We start from the raw sequence: 19,390 nt of genomic DNA on the forward strand, positions 1-19,390 counted from the left end.
CAGCCCAGGAGGAATGTATTTAATGATTTTCAGAAGCAGATAGGATCTCACTTGTCTCACATACACCATGCAGGTAAGATATTAATATTGAGCTCCCTCAATGTGTGTGTGTGTGTGTGTGTTTGTATGCATGCCTGTTTCTTGCTTGTTTGTAATTAGCAATGTTTCTGTAAAAAAATGATGAATAAATGCCAACTTTCTATTCAAAACAATTAACATATGGTCTCTGTTGTTTTAGATATCTGGTGCTGTAACAAATATGTAAACAAAGCACAGACATTCACAAACTTAATGGGTCGATGTAGAGGGGTCCAAAGTCCCAATAGTGTTTTGTTTCATCCACAAAAATCTATAAATTAACTTCAACAGCAAATTCATGAGTGCCTTCCTTCAAGGAAAAATTGTTTTAATGTAGCCACAACACTCAAGTTGTGCAAACATGTCAGCTGATAGTAAAAAAAACTAAAAACACTTGTGTTCTGCACTTCAAATTACACGTTGTACTGAATCTCTCAGCAATTCATTTATCTCTGTAGTTCGAAATGTCGAGGACTGCCTCCTCCACCTGAGCTTCCTCTACTGTAGTCCATTTCCCAATGAAACACTATACTCACCGTGGCAAGGTTTGTCTCTGGAAGTTATGTAATCCATATATCAATAAGAAGTGTTTGCTGTGTTGTCTTCTCTTAGCCCTAGGCAGTGAGTTATATCTTTAGCATGCTGCTGGATTAAAGTAACACACCGACTTATTGGGACTTTAGCTTATTCTCCGTATCCCCAGAGGTAGATAAGTCCATACATACCCTTCTCATCGCCGTGTGTCGTAACTCTGTCTGACGCACCCACCGCTAGCCCACCTCAGCACAGATCCTGGAGGTAACCGGCTCCCAATAAGTGACAAAATAACACCAACATGTTCCTCTTTACATATTTGTATAGTCACAGGGTGTACAAATAGGAAGGTCACATGAGACACAGCCATCTTCTAACTGTATACATACTGGGAACTACTACAAGTCGCAGTGCTTCGCCTTCCCGAGAATAGTTCCCAGTATGCATACGGTTAGAAGACAGCTGTGTCTCATGTGACCTAGCTATTTGTACATGCTGTGAATATACAATGCACAACATGTAAATAGGAACATGTTTTATTGCCACTTATTGCGAGTGTAACTCCCCGTAACTCCTCAGATTTAAACGGTTTACAGCATAACATGTTTATACTGAAATTGAACTCCATGAAGTAATACATTTTCTCATTACAATCAATTACAGAAGATCGGAATCATTTCAGATACGTTTTAGCTATTTATTTATGATTGTTTGATTGCTAACGTTAGCTTAAAACCCCATTCAAGTGACAGCCTTTGTTGTGTTTGACTGCTAGCTTGTAGCTAAGCTAGCAGTCATTTCAAAAACATTTCAGACATCTATGGTTGTTTGATTGCTAACGTTAGCTCCAAACGCCATTCAGCTTTTACCTTTGTTGTGTTTGATGCTAACTTGCAGCCAGCAGTGAACCAACTTGGTGAAGTAGGTCCATTTTTACTGTATTGACATTACAGAAGTCTTTCGTTACTATCTTGTAGGCTACTTTTCGCAAAGTGACGCATGCACGACTCAAATCTGTACTCGACTCACATCGCATATGTACGAAGTTATCTAACTCTGGGAGATACGGGGAATAAAGTCCCAATAAATTGGCGTGTTCTTTTAATGCAGCCAGGATTCCTAATGCAGAGATTATACTTGTATTCAAGTATAACCATATCAACAGTATTCTTGACTAAACTGGATTGGAATGGCAACTGGCATGCAGAGAGAGAGTATAAGTGGGAGCTGTTTCACACCTCTTGCTTTATTAGTCACAGGTCAACATTTACTTTCACAACCAGTGGTAGAAAACCTTGACAGTTTGGTGCCAAGTTGTTGATTTGTTTGCACCTCTATGTGAGATGTGTGTGGAGAAAGAACGAGAAATAGAGCCAGATTGTGAATTGCAAGTATAAATAGCCTGCAGGTATAATAACAAACTAGCCTTTTCTAATAATGTTTTTCTCACAACATGTGGCTACTCCTGGTAAGATGCTGAAACTCTTTGTGTCACCTCCAGGTTCATGCAGAGCCGCCCCGGGCTACTGTTGTTTAAACAGGGACAGCGTAGGCTAATGGCTAACAGCATGTGTGTGTTGTAGATGAGGTGCATCTGCTTTTTAATGCCCCCCCCCTGTCTTCTAAACACTCCACACATACACCCAGTCTCTCTGCCAAGATGGATATAAATGGCTGGGTGTGTTGTGCCTGCAAGCTGTCATTAGGAAGCCATTAGGAGCATGCAAGGGAAGGACAAAACAAAACGGAACAGAACAGAGGAGAAAACAGGCAACTGAGAACTGAGATAATCTTGGATCAGCCACACTACATCCTCCTCCTCTTCCTCTTTTCCTCACTCATCCTCCCACCCTGTAGCAGACATGAGGCGCTCAGCTAATGAATACTACACCTCCCCTCAACTGCCCCAGGCCCCCAGCAATGCTGTCAGACAGAAAAATATACGGGGAGGAGGGGCGGTGTGTGATTGAAAGGGGAGTGGAGTGGAGACAGATGAGGATAGAAATCTGGCAGAGTAAAGGGACACTGATATTGCAAAGTGGAGAAGACGAGGAAGAGACAGGTAAGACGAACAAGAAAATGGAGTAAGGATAACAAAATAAAGACAGAGAGATTGTACAGGGGCTTTTAATCTCAAAACTGCCCCCTTGTGTGACACAAAGCAGAATTGGGTGGAGAAGAGAGCAAAATCAATAGTGTGACTTTCTCCCCTCCAAGTTTCCCTTCATTTTTCTGCAACTTACAACAGAAGCCTTCGAGCCTTCTCTCCCATTTACTGGTTCTAGTTTATCTGTCCTTCTGTCCTCTCTCTTTCTCCTAGTTTGCCAGATAGTTAGAGATGAAGTAATAGGACAACAAAACCGATACAGTGAATCAGAGTAAAACAGAAAGAGGGAGAGGAGTAAATAAAAGCTGGTGAATAGCTGCTTGAAGCATGGGCACAGGGTCTCCTAGCAACCGGGCCCAGCTATGCATTTCTTCTCTTTTTGTTTGATTTCCTTTAAAAGACTGAAAGGGGGAAGTACACTTTGATTATGAAAAGGGTACTGTGGTTTTGTTCTCTATGGACCAGCAAAGGGACAACAACAGGGATTTAGGACACTTCTTAAAGGCTGGGCTATAGGGGAAATGGGATTAGAGAAAGAGATGGAGAGGACGGGAAATAGAGATTATACAGAAAAGGGTTGGCCCGAAACCACTACATACAGACACACCCTGTTATGGCAGAGGAGTTGGACCTGTCTTGGGATGATGTGAGGGCTGAGGCAGAGAAAAGGAATGTAGGCAAGACACTAAACCAGAACAGACATTTTGGAACGAAGAGGCAATGAGAAAAGGGTGGAGGTGAAGGTAGAAGGAGAATGACATATGTCAGCCAATGATCTCTGTGCGATCCAATCGAGCTCGAAGCTCCCAAGTCGACGTCAGGGGGGCAAAGAGGTGGAGTGGGAAAAAAGGTGGAAGAGAGGTAGAAAAGTGAGGGAAGCGTTCAATAAGAGGGGAGGAGGCAAGACGAGGGAAGAAACAAATAGGAATAAATTCAGATATTGCACCAGCTACCCTTGTGTGCATTTTTCTATTTGCACCACCCTACTACTCCCAAACAACCGTGTTAAATTAGTTCTCAGCCCCAAAAAGTGTTTGTCTTCCTATTGATTTGCCTTGTGGACAAAACCACTGTGTCTAGAAAGGAAAATGAGAATAAATGGCTGTGCATGCATGTGCATATGTCCGCAGTTTTGTTTCAGCTGCATGCCTTTTGTATTTGCATTATATGCAATGTGTACATGCAGACGTGTTAAGTTTTGGCTTTTGTTGCAAAAGCAGTTTCTGTAATTCAAACTGTGAGTGAGGGAACTCATCTGGGACACCACGAGCTCAGAGATCAGAGGAAAACAATCCACATACAGTGCTTCTCAGAAGCATAGGAACCCCTGCTAAAGTTGACTTAAAATCCAACCAATTGTCTTTGTGAATGATTAATGTATAGTGAATAAATAAATGTTCTTCCTTAAAATACAGTGGGCATGAGTATAATCACCTCTATGTTAAATTCCCATAGAGGCAGGCAGATTTTTATTATTAAAGGCCAGTTATTTCATGGATCCAGGATGCTATGCATCCTGATAAAGTTCCTTTGGCCTTTGGAATTAAAATAGCTCCATATCATCACTTACCCTTCACCATACATAGAGATAGGCATGAGGAACTTTCCATAAAATCATCTGTCAATGCAAATCAAACCAGCTATTAAGCTAACTGAAATAAAACCATGCGGATCTCTAGGTATGGTGAAGGGTATGCGATATGATGTTGGCTGTTTTAATTCCAAAAGCCAAGGGAACTTCATCAGGACTCATAGTATCCTGATCCATGAAATAACTGGCCTTTACAAATCTGCCTCTATGGGAATTTAACATAAGAGTGTGTATGCCCCTGTAATTTAAAGACGAACATTTATATATTCACAATACATTATTCATTCACATAGAAAATTGGTGTCCTAAAAGGTTGGATTTTTCCTTATTTTTTTATTAAGGCATTAAGATCAATATCCAAAAGAGGATTTTTTAATTCTCTTTTTATTCAACTTAAGCAGAGTTTCCCATAAGTAAGCATATGTGTTATCATAAAGACATGCATGCTAGGTAACTAGGACTACAGTTGAAGATTAGCCGACTGGCTAACACTGGCACATTTACAGAAATGTTGATAAATGTGCATTGTCCTGATCAAATAAATAAATCTACTATTTGTGTGTTTAAGTGTTCATCTCATCGAGCGGGAGGGAATAGCATAGATAAACGCGGGACTGTTTCCTGGAAGAACAACAGATGATAGGATCAGAAATACACAGTAAACAGCAGTTATTAAGCGCAGAGGATGGTTTCGGCTGAATTACAGTGAGTTATAAATTACACGGCAAATAGAGCTCACTATAAATAACACTTTGTACCAATGACAACAGTGTACCATGTGTTGATGAAGATGGTGAGCAGAGTTGGCGTGGAGCAGAAGTAGACAGGAAGAGAAGGAAGGGGATCAAAGGAGGAGAGATTAGATCATATCTCAAAATTGACTTGGTGGTGCCACCCTTGACTTAAGATAATTAACATCCCAACCAACAGACAGATAGAGAGACAAACTTGGCAGATTCATGTGAGGAAGCAGAATGAAAGACTTCTCACTAGTGTGTGTGTGTGCCTGTGTATGAGTTCCTACAGCACGTGTATATGAATGTGGTTGTGAGTTTGCTTGATTGAGAGCCACTTGTCAAAGAGAAGATAATGATTACAAATGACAGCAATACCCCCTGTCAGTTGCTGTAAAAGGCATAATCTGGAGGATATTTATTAATTATATTCATGCACAGTATACCTGCTTGGTATAGAAATGTAGATACCTTGCTGAAACACATGCAGTGAATGCATGTGTTTCCCCAGTGGTGTCTCAAGATGATTGTTCACATGATCTAATTTAGAGTAGTGAGTCATTTCATGTTAAACATACACACCATTTCCAGATTTTGGATTTGCATTCAAATGCAATTTTTGTGTAGATAGACAGATAGTCTCACGTTCCACTTGCTAACATTCCTCGCCTAATTACAAACTGTATACTCAACATGCTGCCACACACGCACTGTTGTGGTCAGCCTTTTTTTATGTCTCGGCACCACACAGATAATTCACTCCTAGTTTGTCAAAGTGACACTGTGCTGCTGTGTTGGTGTTTCCGAGGTGGATGAAACCCAGCCAAAGACACACAAAGAATGAAGATGAGAACAGGGTGCATTCCTGTGTAATAGCCAGCCAGCCTGCCAGCCTGCCAGCCCTTGTTCTTGTTTACTGTAAACAACCTCATGCCAATCACTCTTTCCTTCTCAGTGACTCCAAAACCAGCATGTTGCCCTGGGCAAGTTTTAGCCTTTACGTTGAAGCCAGCACTCACACGCCCGATTGTTTGTCGACGCACACATACGGGTCTCAATTGCATTTTCACCTGTAGAAAACCCCAATTTTTCAAACTCCTGAAATGATGGGATGTTTTTGAAGCCTAAGGAGGGCTTGTAAGTGGAAGATGCATGATACTACTGCTAATACATACTGCATATGCCTGCAATCCTCGCCAGCAGTAAGTCACCTAATCACTGGCCCCTAGGACATAACCGTCTATCTACCTGTTCTGTCATGTAACAAAGTTTCTACCTGTCTTCCAGCTGGCCTACCAGTTCCATTGTGTGCATTTGGATATTTTTCAGGTGTTGCTATGCTTGTCTTGGAAGTGTGAGACAGTTTCCCAACAGGTAAACCAAGCAAGCTGGAGGGCATGGCAAAGAGGAGATGCATTGTTTGGCCAGGTGTGTATAGAGGTGTGTATGTGCAAGTAAAAAAAAAAAGGAGTGAGACAGGAAGAGACAGAGAAGAAGAATGGGAGAGTTTGGACAGGGGTAGAAGACACGTATGACTGAATTATTTGTTAGGCATGCGACTCTTCAGGCACCAGGATGGTGGTTGATCCAGCATGATGATGAAGTTGATGGTGGGAACACCGGACCCACTAGCCGCTTTGGGTGGGGGTGGGGGGGTAGCAGGCCCCCGGCTGTGAGTTGACATAGAGCCAAGATGGAGAGAGGACACTTGGGGCTTTTGTTTATTTATTTCCTCCCATATGCTGTATCATCTGCAATGCTACAGTGAGTCAGCTCAATGAGGCATAAGGTGAATGCTCCATCAACTCTCAGAGGATGGGGGGGGGCATTTCTGCCTCTAGAGCAGCTGACTCAAACTTCTAGCGTAGAAAGTCGTCCTTTGGAAGGTTTTGGATGGGAACAAAGCTGTTTTGGCATTTTACTTTAGGCTAGTCGTCTTGTGTAGTTCTTTTTACCTGCCGTCCAGTGCTGTTCCCACAACGCAGAGCCAAATAGAAAACCCACAAATAAAAAGCATAAGCCACATTCTGCCACAGTGAATGTATCTGACACAATTCCAGCAAAATAGGTAATAAATCTGAGACTGCATTGTGCACGGCAACATCCTTCGTACACACACGTTTTCTTTGGGGCTTCCTGTGTGAAAATGGGTTTCTCACCCTAACGCGTTCACACATTAGTTATAATGTCTTGTGTCAGGCTGCGTGTGGCCCTGAAAGAGAGAGAGTCCTCTAATGCTCATAACTTGAGGAACTGTAACAATGCCACCTCATTAACAAATGCCCTTCTTTGTGTTTGTTTACACCATATGGACAGTTTGGAGCCAGAAGGGTAAAAGAAGGTTTGACTCATTTTACATCCCAAATAGTTTTGACCTTCTCATTGAAATTTAATCTGAACTCTTGCCTCTTATTAGTGCTGGTAGGTTTACTGGTTCCCATTAGTATGTACAGCAAAGGCCAGTGGAAGGGTTGCAAAGGAAGAAAGGATCAGACACATGCATACAGTCACACCTGGAAGCTGCCCATTATGGGTATTTACCTAAGCATCATGCTCAAGGACAAGGGGCAGGTGCCTCTCTCAGTCCATCTGTGTGCAGATTTCAGTAGGGAGACACTTTGCATTCATTTGTTTATTTACTCAAATGTCATAAATCGTCCATGTATTTGATCAATTAAAAGTACTGTTCCGGTTATTTTGCATGTTATAGACAATTAAAGAAGTTATGCATAGTGTATGTAAATGCCTAAGATTTTGCAATGCATGCTAAAATTTTTGGACATATCTTTTTATTTTATTTTATTTTTTACTTATGGGGTGCATGCTATCTGAATGGGACAGTTGCAAGTAAGGACTGTTTAAAAAACGTTCTTAGTTATAAACTAACATCCAATACATGCTACCACTAAACAGCAATCTTTCCTTCACAAGAAACAACCAAATTCTTATTGTAAGTCTGTATATATTGTACATTATATGGCTCATTATAAGTTTTTAATACTTTTTGGCAGCTGACTCTTGAATCTGGGACGTCGAAGCTTGCTGCAAGCAAGGAAACACACCGATTTTATCCGATAATTAAAGTGCATTTGTTATTTTATGAGCTGTAATTTGATTACTTGGATGTTTCCAGAAAAAGTTTGTGTGTTTTTTTATTTTTATCCTCCCCTTTAAAAGGAACTGGACTACACACATCATATTTTGCCTAGTGCACTTTATTATCCACACTTCTAACATAAGGTGTGGCAAGACAAAATGAATTGCCAATGCCTTTAATGAAGTTAGTATGGGTCCAATCACAATCAGATATGGAAAACACACTTATCTAAAGAAAACCATATGGAAATAAGCAGTGGACAATGAAGGAGGAGACATCTTGTCACTGCTACACAGCAGAGGCAGGAGTGTAAGCGCTTTGTACTGGAAAACAATTGTTGTTTACATAGCGCCCTGCTTCCTATATCTATGCCGATATGTGTGCCTGTGTGTGTGTGTGTGTGTGTGTGTGTGTGTGTGTGTGTGTGTGTGAGTGTGTGTGTTTGTGTGTGTGTGTGTGCATCTGAGAGTAAGAGAGTGCTTATGAGCGTGAGCGTTTACATATGTGTATCTAATTAACAGTAATTTCATTTAGCGAGCAGTTAGATGGGCGGTGCAATCAGGCATCCCGTTTCAAAACTCAATCCTTCCACGTCACACATACACGACCCCCCCCCCCACACACACACACACACACACACGCACACACGCACACTGACTCCCTGACTCCTAATGCATACAGTATAAATGTCTCCTGGCTGCTATCTGGCTATCTAATTATTCCTTTTTTCATTAAACGGGTAAATCAGATTCTAATTAGCCAGGCTGTCATTTAGTGGCCGGGGAGCTAAAGATGGTGAACACATATCGGACAGTATTACTGCGGAGTGTGTGTGTGGGGATGTGGGTGGGTGTGTGTGTGTGTCTGATAGCATATGCTCTGCTCTCTGTCCCTAGGGCGAGGTAGAGGTCTCTAGTAATTACTTTTGTTGCACCAGGAAAGAATGCCGGTACAGAGCAGGAAGGAAGCCAGCAATAACCAATCAGGTGTTAGACCTCCGATTAAAGCTTTGTCAGAACTATCGATATGCACTGCTTTGAAGGGAGACATATCTATACTTGTTGATAGCGTATTGAGTAATTGTAGTACAATCTTTATTCTGAAAAACTCACATTTGCATGACATCCACAAAACAACATCCGAGTCCGGTTGCACAGTTCACCGTGCGTGAAATGCTGAAGTTTCTGAATGACCGTCTACCCCAATTTGCTCTGCTTTGTTGTACATGTTTTAATAATGGGTGCCATCAAAGGACATAAAGCAGAGAGGAGGGTTGTGTAACATTAACAATGGCTCTGATGACTAATTGGCCCTCAAGAGACTAACTGCTGAAGGAGGCCACTTTCTTCTCATTCCTGTCCTACAGCAGGACCGCTCTGTTCCTGCTCTCGCTCTGCATCCCACTCGGAGTGGGAATACACTTTACTTGCTTTTGGGGGGGGGGGGGGTTATTTGAATGGGGTATTTGTCCATACCTCATTCAAAGTAGTTGAATACTTCAGAAATGACTATCTCCCCGAGAAAAGATAAACATCAACTCATCAGCAATTCCAGCCTGGCACGACCGAACAACTCCGCCAAAGTTTTCCATCACCAAACCTTGTGTAGAATGTCAATGTCCCTCACAACTGATTCCGATTCTAATCCTAACCCAGGCCCTCCTTCTCTGTGGGGACCTACTAAAGATTTGTTTGGGAGACTTTTGAAATTTGCAGGACCTTTTTGCATTTTCCTCCTTGTGCCTGCCTCGTGTTCTAAGTTTTAATTGCAATGAGGAAAGAAAGATGGAGGACCTGTGCTGTTTCAATGTGTGCGTCTGCTTGTGTCCCATGTGTTCAAATATGTGTGTGTGTGTGTGTGTGTGTGAAGTTCTGAAGTACTGGTGGGAATTTGGCTTTGGTTAAAATGAGAACAAAAACATTCCTGCATAATGTTCACGTCTGAGCATCACAGCTCTCTCACACACACACACGCACGCACGCATGCACGCACACACACAACTTCAGGCAGCAAATGGTGCAGGAGGCGGGAGAAGGTTTGCAAGAAGTTATGTCCTTTCCTCAAAGGTTCGTTGCTTTTTGGGTATAGCCACGTCTGATTCAAAGGCAACATGCATCTACAACTGTGGAAACGGGTGAAGTAGATGGTTGGATGCACAGTGTTGCACTTTGACACCCATATTGTCCACCAACAGTTATGTAAGTCAGCAAGTCTGTTGCATTAGCTCCGCCTGTCCTCTCTGGTGAACCAACTAGCGCTGGTTGATGAAAAAGCGTCACTACCTGAGCGCTGCGTGTGATTTTTCCAGGAAATGTCCCCACAGACACCCAGCTTGTAATACTGAAATGCTTTCATCAGTGGGCCATAGGCTCAATCACCACTGTGTTGCTCATGTTGCTCAGTGACTTAACACTCATGTGTTTAAATAGCTTGTGTAAAAGCTTGAGCTTCTTGTAGGAGGATGCTCCTAATTTTCAAAATAAGATTCATAAATACTGGCGTCATATTTTAAGTTCTCACCTTAAGAAATGGCCACTTGCACTGCACCTCCCTGCTTCAGCTGCACTCAGTGTGTGTGTATGTGTGTGTCTGCACGTGTACTGAATGTACAGAAAACTGAACCCTTCTTTGACATGCACAGATTGGGTTCAGACAGCAACACCTTCACCCTGCATACCACTGTGTACAGTGTACTTTGTCTGTGTGGGTTTGAATAGAGGACACTATCTTTCAATACAGCGGTTGACCACACTCCAGAAAACAACACATGTAAATAGGGTTTCTATTAAAAGATACTTGTTGAAACTGCTTCAAAGCAGACTCTTTTAGCATATTTACTGTATGATGATCTTTTCATTTATAAACACTGATTGGGAGCTATCCAGGAGAAAACATTGTCAACAAAGAAAAACAAGAAACTTCAGCCTGCGGTCTTTGTTGCTCACTTCTCACGCAGATGACATCACCACTTAATAGGTCGTGTTTTATGCATGTAAAAGATGTGTGTGTGGTACTCGTGAAATTGGAACTTATTTAATGGAAAATAACATTTTGAGGATTTAAAAAGGGGGAAGAAATTAGGTATCTTTTTTTCTTTCTTTTTTTGTAGTAATTTTCAGTGATTCAAATTTTCTCTCTCTCTCTCTCTCTCTCTCTTTCCTCCCCTGTTTGTTTCTCTGTCTCTCTCGCTTATTCTCTTTCAGTTCTGTGTGGGTGTTCTAACCACATCTGGGCGCTGTTTGAAAGTACACTGTTATTCCAGCAATTAGGCTTAAAAACAAATATATAAATATATGCCGAATACATTTGGTTTACTCTTGCCAGTTTACATATGTAAATACCGATGCAGATGCGCAAACCGTCGGTGTCGTCACGCAGGACACACGCGCGCACACACACAAAAATAATGACGGTCGCTGTTTATGTTTGTCATCCATTTTTCATGGCCAATTAGGTGAAATGGAGAGCACGCCTCAGTGAAACCTCAGCTATGGCAGGAAATCTCCCGCTTTAGAGGATGCAGACACAGGTTTAGAGATGAGCTGTGAGTGTCGTAGATCAGGCTGCACATGCATGTATCATATATGCATGATTTTGCACATCCCTATGCAAACAGTTATTCACTTTTTGCTTTGTATACTGCATGCTTGTGGATGTGTGTGTCTGCGTGTGATGCTACGTACATAGACTTTTGCAGTGTACAGTAAAGTTTCATCAGTTTGGGACTCGCACATCGATCACAGTAGATTAGCTGACACCTCTCCTGCCCACACTGCTCTGCCCTCTGCCTCCAGGCCCTGACTGATAGGTGGGTGCTAGAAAAACAACACACACACACACACACACACACACACTTGATAGAAAACAGACACACAAGAGTTCCCTCACACTGACACAAAAAACACACCCAGACCCACATATTCATCCTCCTCCCTTGCTTATTTTCTTTTTTCCCTTTCTTTTGCTAACTCAATATTGTTTCTGCCCTCTCACTAGATCAGTCTTTTTCTCATGCCAATTGTTTTGTGGCTTGCTTGTGTGTACGTTTGAATCCGCTCTGGTCTTGTTGTGTATATATTTCACTGATTGTCGTGTCTCTCCGCGGTGGCTCATAGCCCGCTGGGTTCGCTATCAGGTTGATCAAATGCTCAGCGCTCCGTCTGCCTGATCACACAGGCAGACGAGGCGGATCCCCGATGATAGGAGCTCCAGATTACAGTCTGCCCAGGACCACCGACCAATTTAGCCCAGAGGCTCTGCCCAGCTCGGATTGACAGACTGATGAATGTAAGGACAGATAGTAGATAGTTGAGAGGGTGGGTGGCATCATTGGTTTAAAAAGAATACTCCAGTATGAAATTGCACCATGATATGAATGCACGCTTTTCTCACTTGACCTTCTAACAGAGACCTTGTCCCAGTAGTGATTGGTAAAGGATTAGTCATCATTGGCCTTCACAAGAGGATCATTACACTGTTTTTTTTTAAAAGGCATGTAGGAGGTTCAATGGAAACCTTCTGCAAACAATGAAGAAGAATTAGTGATTGTAACAAATAATTTAGCAGCTTTCTTTTTTGGTTAATACCACACTATGGCGTCAGGCTTTATGAACATGTGGACTTTCCAATTTCTAAAAAGAAATTTCTTTGTTCATGAGGATTTTTTTTTACAACCAATGTATGCACAGACCATGTGTATTTGTGTGATAACTCAAACACCAGCTGATCTCAAAACTTCTCCTTGTATACAGTATGTATATCTTCTGTTTGTATCCACGTGCAATGCATATTTGCCTAATGAAAGTCTTTCAGAGGCCATCAGACTATTTAAGAAGCATTATCACAAAGTTAAAATAATGACTACTTTTGTTTATTGCTGAAAGTCCACCCTTTTCTTCAGAGAGCAGCTGGCACACACACACATGCTTGAGCAATTGCAGTATTTGAGCTGTAATAGTCACAGTGAGGAGTGATCTGGATGACAGCTACTATGAGCGAACTGTCACTGTGAACATGATAGGTCTTGCCTGCAGCCGTCACATAGACATGAGCGCCGGCATTGTGTTCATCGGATGTTTACAGCGCATGACCAAAAAGTCAAATTTACTTCATTAAAGGCTGAAGTGCGAGCTGACTAATCATCTTAGCAGGAAAGATCACAGAAATGCTGAGAGATATTAACTGTATTACAATTCAAACCACCTGCTAAGCTTTGCAAGGCCCTATGGTGGAAACAAAGCCAATCACATTGTAATAGCCCTGCGTGGTATGTCGTCTTTAGTAGCTTGAATAATATTATTGAAAAAAAACAAATGTGGGCTTACACATTCCCCTGACATTCATGTAGAGTCTGCATGTTATTGTGTCTGACTTGGTTCAGTAACATCGACCCATGAGACCAGCTAAAATTGGCAGACCACACAGGGTGAGGATATGTGTCAGCACTGCATTTCTGTGTGTGTGTTTGTGCCTTTTTGTGAGAAATACACCCTGCCTTTTCTTGATTAATGGAGTGTGAAGGGATTATGCTGATTCAGTTCATAACTGGGGCACGGTGACACAGTCATTACACAGGTGAGTGTGTGTGTGTGTGTGTGTGTCCTTGCATGGCTGTTTTACGTGCACACACACACACACGCACACACACACATGCAGGTGAATAGAGATGGTGAAGCAGTGAAAACGTCCCAGTCTTTTTGTCCTCTGTGCCAAAGGCAAACATGGCAGAGAGCTCTTACTAATCCCTTCCTCTAGCATTATCTAAACTACACCTGAGAGCAAAGAAGAAAGGGGAGAAGAAAGAGAGGTAAGAAGGGAGAGGGGAGAAAAAAATGTGTGAACAGAGAGGGAAAGGAATGCAGAAAGTAAAATTGATAGATAGATGGAGAATGTGTAAGGAAGGATGGGTGTAATGACATGCTCACAGGCAATGATAAAAGTTAGAGGTGAGGTGTGAGATATAAAGAAGAGAAGTAAGAAACAGTGAATGGAATAACAGAAGAATAATAGTAAGCTGAGTATTTGTTACAGTGTATGTTATCAGGGATGAGAATCAAATTCATATACTGCCAAGATGTTTTTTGATGTATACATACAAGGTTTCAACAAGAAATTCTAACTATTGTCTATATCTGGACATCAATCAACTGAAAAAAGACCCCACACTGTAGCTACTCGGGCTAATCTCAGTCAGTTTTCAACATTATGTTATATTCGACAAAATATGCAAAAGGCACAATCCCAAATACAAGTTTATAATCCACATCTTTGTTGAAATCATGTAAATATAACCAACTTAGTGGATCTTCTATAGAAAGCCCGACACAGTCTTGAATTAGTAAATTGCTCATGCTTGCTTCTTTACAAGTTCAAATGAGCATGTGCTGGGATAAAAACATTGCAGTCCTACTAATCTGGTAAAAATAATCCCAATATATGTCTGTGATACTGTATATCTTTTGCATGTTTTGGACAAATACCATGTTTTGGCAGCGTGCAGTTGAACATGGCACTTAAATATGTCCATGACTTTATATATCGAGCATCATATTGATTATTGTTCCACATGAAAATGTGTTTTATCCAGCGCCGCCATGTATATAAATTCCAACTGCAGTCAAATCAGACCTAGTTCTTGCTCTCACTTGCCCAAAAACCAGAACATAGAAACAATAGACAGCACTGCTGCCAAGCATAAGAATGGTAACATAGAACAGGAACACTCTTGTGAATCAACACAATACAGAAATGTGAGTCAGTATTTAGAACAAGATGAGCAAAGAAGGCTGGGAAAACATTGCTGGATTTCATGCCAATTTCTTGAACCAGTTAAGTGCAACATTTCCTTTTGTTTGAGAGATGCAATGATGTGGGATTTTTTCTCAGCTGCTGTGATAAGGCTTCATTCAAATGCAAAAAAGCAAGTCATGTTGGCTTAAACAGAAGGTACAGTTTGGAAATCTTGGACAACATCATTGATGGTTTTTTAGCTTGGTCTAAATGAGTATGCAGGGCTTTACTGGAGTTTCATCTTGTGTTGTTTTGGCATTCAGTGTGCTAACCTGCTCCCTCCTGTCACGGACACAACAAGCAAATAGATTATCACATTGTGTTCCTGGAGGCTGTTGAAAGCTAAAGAGGACCAGAGGATGGATAGAACGGCAGAAAGGCAACCGATTAGATGGATGTTACAGTTGGTTGTGTTGGAAGAACACAAAGGATATTTGTCTGCCTCCCTCTCACTTCCTTCTGTCACTCTTAATGCTCATCCACTCATCATTGTGTGTGTGTGTGTGTGTGTGTGTGTGTGTGTGTGTGTGTGTGTGTGTGTGTGTGTGTGTTCACTCATTTATAGCTGCATGCCAGTTGCAAGTGTGGAAAACAGGAGCTCTTGGGCATTTTACACACATCAACACCTGCACATACACAACAAACCAGGCATTTGGAAGACGGACAGACAGACAGACACACACACACTCTCCCAAACAGTTGGAGTGTTTATGTGAATTCCAATAAAGTTCATTCCAGCTGTCTGTCTGTCTATTCGCTCTCCGATTCCCTCATCAACTCTTCTCTTTTACTTCCACAGATTCCTAAACTCTTTGGGGAAATGCTTGCATGACCGATGTGAGTGTGTCTGTGTGTTACATGTTGTTTTTCTCTTGGCCCCTAAGACTCATGTGACAACATTCCTACCGGATTTGAAAGAAGAAAAAAAACATTCCCATTGCAAGCTCCAGCTTGGTAGCATATTGGTAAATGCATGATTTATGTGTTTGGTTGTGGGAAGAAATGGAGAAAGATCACACCTCAATCCAAAAATATATGTTAGTGAAGCCACAAACTGCATGTTTTTAACTATTACTCTAGTGCGCCTACTGCTCTGGCATCAAAACATGTCACAGTGTGTGTTCAGCGAAAGGCACATCCTGATTAGCTCGTCATCTGCATTTAAGTTTATGCATACGTTTGATGTCTTTTCTTTGTGTGTGTGTGTATGATAAAGTGCCAGGCAATGAGTTGATTGGCCATATGTCTGCACAAATGAGCTCTTTATTTAATAAGGCCAGTGAACTAAATTGTCATTACTGTCAACATTTAACTGTGGTCCTCCCTGCCAGATGGTTTTTGGTAATACATCACAGTGATGAGCTTTCTCAGATTACTCTTTACTCATTACATGATGAATCCATCCCAGATTACAAAATGTGTGCCAGTGTCTTAATCCGGGCATTTTCTGTTGTTTTGTTGGAGGACATCTTACATCACATCACCCAGAAATGTTCCGTCTTGATATAGGCTGAGTGATATTGCAGCTCATTCTGCATGACAATACAGGACTGCTGATGAAAATGTCAGATTGGGATGTTCCAGACGAGGTCAGGAGCGTGCAATGCAATTAAACAGGGGCACGTCTGTCCTACCACAGCAGTGTGTAGTGGCTGCTTAGACAAAAGGACAGAAATGTAGTGGACAATGAGACTAAATTAAAAGTTCTCAAGGCGTTTGAGTAAAAACACATATTGTTTTCTCCAATATTGCTGACCTTCTCACGGAAATATCTATCTAATAACCACAGCTAGGTGGTTTCCCACTGGATGTGTGTGTGTGTGTGTGTGTGTGTGTGTGTTTGTACACACATTTGCCTTTGCATTATGACACTAGTAAGAGGATGGACAAGGCTGCGATCCACCAGTGAGGGTTTGCAGGTTGCCTTTTTGTTGAAGATGCCCCCAACAGACTAGTTTGTAGCTTATTTCGCTAGGCGACCATTGAATCACCTGTTGTCCACCAAACGTTATTTGGCTTTTGAGGTAAATAACGTTTGGCGTTTTTTTCAACTCAAGGCATTCTGCAACAATTGTGAAATTGTCTCTCATTGGAAACAATTACAAAAATCCACCCCAGGCTGCTAAGATGTCTAATCAGGGCCTAAGTGGAATATAATGACAAGTAATTTGCACCGACAGAGGAAATGGGTGGACAGAACAGTTGTTTCGAGGCCAATAAGAAAGTTTGTGAGCAAGAGAGAGGAACAGAGTAGGAAGAATAGACGCAGAATAATGTGTGTGTTTGTATAAGCAGTGTAGAAACATTCTATAACAGCTTCTGTCTTTACTTTGTTGTCTCTTTCTCAAATATTCACTCACAGTCTGCTTATTGTTTCTTCTCCTTTTGCATGTCTTGGTCCTGTCTGCGTTCCCTTGTGCAATGCATTTTTGGCAATATGTTTAATCCATCTTTCTGCCATCAAAGCCTCATGCAGTGGAACAGCTCTAAATGCGAGAAAACAATCGGAGAAACTCTTCCTTTCTCGCTGTCAGGGAAATACTTCAGCTGCTTATCACCCTGCAAGAGGATATTAATATCAGATTTTGGGCTTGGATCAATGTGAGGATTTAAAAAGATATTATTAAAAAAAAGGAACAAATCCTCTCTCGGAGATAGGTAAAGTGAAAGGAAGACGTCTCGCAAATCACGTCGGAGTCACAACAAATTCAACCACAGAGTAGAAATCAGTTGAAGTGGAGGCGTGCTGTTGGCTTGGCAGTTTGGCGTACTGTGCTTTTAATACAGCCTGTCAGAGCGCACTCAAGAGACAAGACAAAAGTACTTGCTGGCTGTGGATGTAGTTTGTGTAATTCTGCCTTTCAATTCAAAAGTTATCTTCCTTTCCTTTGATGGTCAGCTCTTTCTTTCAGTTACAGGCTCATGTGTGGTAAGACTGTACATTTCCATTCATTCTGTGCTGTGCAATAGAAATAGAAAACCTTTCTGCCCTTCCAGACTGGAACGCAACCCCCGAGTTTTCAAACCAAAACGGGGTCAGCAGTCCAAATGTCTCTGTTTTAGGGGCTTGGAAATGCTTGAGTAGTTTGGAAGTGAGGTATAAACGGAGCAAAAGATTTTAGTTTTTAAGCAAAAACTTAGTAGTGTGGATTTAGCCTCAGTCTCTCTCTCTCTCTCTCTCTCTCTCTCTCTCTACCTCGATCTGTCGCTCTGTCCCTCCCTGATGGGGGTTAAGTGTTCAGGTTAATTGCAGCCCTAAGTGGAGCCCCCACCGCAGCTAACGATGGACATTTTACACCATCCTTATTGTCCATTATTCTTCCTCTCACACCATCATCTGTCCTTTGTGGGAAATACAGTGGGCCGCTTCACATCTTACTGTACAAATGTATAGTATATAGCATATATACAGTATATACACATATATGTCTATATGTCATGTACTATATATGTGTATGTATATATATACATATATAGCTCATATATATACAGTATATTTTATATGCACAGTAGGTACAGTATTTATTATTTATATATATATATATATATATATATATATATATATATATATATATATATATATATATATATCATATAAACAGTATATATACTCTATGTATATGTCATGTATAGGTATATACATATCTCATATATATACAGTTATCATATATATATATACAATATGTACACTGTATATCTATATATATACAGTATATGTACATATGTCACAGCAGATGATCAGTTTTCTAAAGCTAGATAATATTTGGGAATATATTAAAATTGCACACAGCTGTTTCATTACTTTTGCTAACAGGACTTTCAGTGTGAGCATGGGATTGAAACCTTCATAGCGTACTGAAAGATGTTCAAGGTGCAACACCAAACAATTGTCCATTTTTTTCTCGTCTTGATGCCTCCGTCTCTTGTTTCTTCCCTGTCATCTGTCATCCCTCTTGTGCTGCCAACAGACAGCCAAGAGGCAGGGAACAGGAGGGGGGTAATAACAGGAGGAAAGGGAGGGAGGAAAGCGAGATAGAGAGAGGAAAGAGGAACCAGTGTGTATTAATTGCAATAGAGAGGAGTTGAGAAATGCCCAGAGCGATGGTTTTTACCTGCGGGGCTGTTGTAGTGTAGTTTTAGATGTTCTTACATTTTGAATTGTGGTAGACAAAAACATTATGTGTAATTAATATCTTTTTATTTTTGTTTACTGTTAAATCCCTGCACTGTTCACTTTTTCACTTTTGCACTATTAACATTACGCACAGTCTAGAATAGTATCTCACCTTATCATGGTCATTGCATTTCTATGGGTAATTTTTAATTTAAATTTAAATTTAAATTTAAATTTAAATTTAAATTTAAATTTAAATTTAAATTTTTTTTATTTTATTTTATTTTATTTTATTTTTATTTTTATTTTTATTTTTATTTTTATTTTTATTTTTATTTTTATTTTT

General features: G+C 40.9%; 1 protein-coding gene and 1 long non-coding RNA gene across 3 annotated transcripts in view; one reads left to right on the forward strand and one right to left on the reverse strand.

Annotated features, from left to right (window-relative positions):
• The window catches only part of efna5b (ephrin-A5b), a 90,942-nt gene that overhangs the window by 35,856 nt on the left and 35,696 nt on the right, over positions 1-19,390 (forward strand). The window lies entirely within an intron of this gene.
• LOC117945170 lies at positions 737-14,894 on the reverse strand. The gene is made up of 4 exons (XR_004656749.1): positions 14,885-14,894; positions 12,877-12,881; positions 6,204-6,205; positions 737-1,010 (listed from the first exon to the last, which is right to left on the reverse strand). It is a non-coding gene; the product is annotated as an uncharacterized LOC117945170 (long non-coding RNA).

This window comes from Etheostoma cragini, chromosome 5 (genome assembly GCF_013103735.1).
Source record: "Etheostoma cragini isolate CJK2018 chromosome 5, CSU_Ecrag_1.0, whole genome shotgun sequence".
NCBI classification, from domain to species: Eukaryota; Metazoa; Chordata; class Actinopteri; order Perciformes; family Percidae; genus Etheostoma; species Etheostoma cragini.